Here is a 2,035-nt window from a genome sequence, read left to right on the forward strand (position 1 = left end):
CTTAGATTGTATCTTACCGGCCCACTGGTTTTTCCTACTTTCTTCAGTTTAAGCTTGAATTTTGCTATAAGAAGCTGATGATCTGAGCTACAGTCAGCTCCAGGTCTTGTTTTTGCTGACTGTATAGAGCTTCTCCATCTTTGGCTGCAGAGAATATAATCAATCTGATTTTGATGCTGCCCATCTGGTGATGTCCATGTGTAGAGTCATCTCTTGTGTTGTTGGAAAAGAGTGTTTGTGATGACCAGCTTCTTCTCTTGGCAGAACTCTATTAGCCTTTGCCCTGCTTCGTTTTGAATTCCAAGGCCAAACTTGCCAGTTGTTCCTTTTATCTCTTTGAAGGAATGGGTTTCCAAAACCCAAAACTGCCTGTGCAGGCAGTTTGAAACTGCACCAAAATCCCTATTTTTCCTTAGCTAAAATCCATTAACTTGATCTCTGAGCTCAATGCATAAACAAAAGCCCGGCTGTATAGACAAGTGCTCAGAGCCCTCTCCTTTATCAGTTGTGAAGGCAACTATGGCCTTCACTGTACCAGTAGTAGAACAGAACAGAGAGAAGACACGTCTGTGCTTTATCTTACATCCTGGACACACTCTGACACACAAACTCAAGTCCAGGAACAAACGCCAGAGCGTGTTCCCGGAGATGATTACCTCTTCCTCCCAGATAAGAGTAGGAAGAGGAAGATCCTTTTATGGTCAGGAGTGCAGGAAGGAAATCCCTTTTATGGTTAAGAGTGCCGGAGCAGGAACATCTGTGATGTCAACCTGCATATACAAGCTGACGTGACTGGGGAAGGGGGAGAAGGTGCCTGGAGGATATATATACTGCATGAAACTTCTCATTTCTTTGGACTTGCTGTGGATTTGATCACGCAAGTGCCTCTGCTATCCGGAGAGCAGAATAAACTCTTTCTTTGAACCAACTCAGTGTCATTTGACTTCCTTCCTCCTGTCCCGGAGCAACGCAAACCCAATCAGTGAACTCCAATAAGGCTACATCTTGACTCCCTACTTTAGCATTCCAATCCCCTATAATGAGAAGAACATCCTTCTTTGGTGTCATTTCTAGACGGTGTTGTAAGTCTTCATAGAACTGGTCAATTTAAGTTTCTTCAGCACCAGTGGTTGGTGCATAAACTTGGATTACTGTGATGTTAAAAGGTCTGCCTTGGATTCGTATCGAGATCATTCTATCATTTTTGAGATTGCATCCCAGTACAGCTTTTGCCACTCTTTTGTTGACTATGACGGCCACTCCATTTCTTTTACGGGATTCTTGCCCACAGTAGTAGATATGATGGTCATCCGAACTGAATTCGCCCATTCCCGTCCATTTTAGTTCACTGATGCCCAGCATGTCAATATTTATTCTTGCCATCTCATTTTTGACCACATCCAACTTACCAAGGTTCATGGTTCTTACATTCCAGGTTCCTGTGCAATATTTTTCTTTACAGCATTGGACTTTCCTTTCGCTTCCAGGCATATCCGCAACTGAGCGTCCTTTCGGCTTTGGCCCAGCCGCTTCATCAGCTCTGGATCTACTTGTACTTGTCCGCTCTTCCTCAGTAGCATGTTGGACGCCTTCTGACCTGAGGGGCTCATCTTCCAGCGTCATAACTTTTATATGCCTGTTGTCTTTGTCCATGGAGTTTTCTTGGCAGGGATACTGGAGTGGCTTGCCGGTTCCTGCTCCAGGTGAATCACGTTTGGTCAAAACTCTCCACTATGACCTGTCCATCTTGGGTGGCCCTGCACAGCATAGCTCATAGCTTCTTTGAGTTATTCAAGCCCCTTCGCCACGGCAAGGCAGTGATCCATGAAGGCAGTGATCAATGAAGGAAGCCTTAAGGAACACTTATTTGGCCTATAGAAACGCTGGACTAAATTACTTACCTCCATCTTATTACAAAATCAAAAAAGAGTATAAAGCCCTTTTGGCCTAACAAAATTCCTGGTCCCTGCTATTGAATGCCTCACTAAACAATGAAACTAAACTCTTTTGGCAACTGGTCTCCGACTCAATGAAA

The 2,035-nt window shown here is 44.2% G+C and overlaps 1 pseudogene; it reads right to left on the minus strand.

The window, feature by feature from the left end:
* Positions 1–1,092: 1,092 nt before the first annotated feature.
* Positions 1,093–1,812, minus strand: LOC128406067 (craniofacial development protein 2-like; annotated as a pseudogene).
* Positions 1,813–2,035: the final 223 nt, after the last annotated feature.

This window comes from Podarcis raffonei, chromosome W (genome assembly GCF_027172205.1).
Source record: "Podarcis raffonei isolate rPodRaf1 chromosome W, rPodRaf1.pri, whole genome shotgun sequence".
NCBI lineage: Eukaryota > Metazoa > Chordata > Lepidosauria > Squamata > Lacertidae > Podarcis > Podarcis raffonei.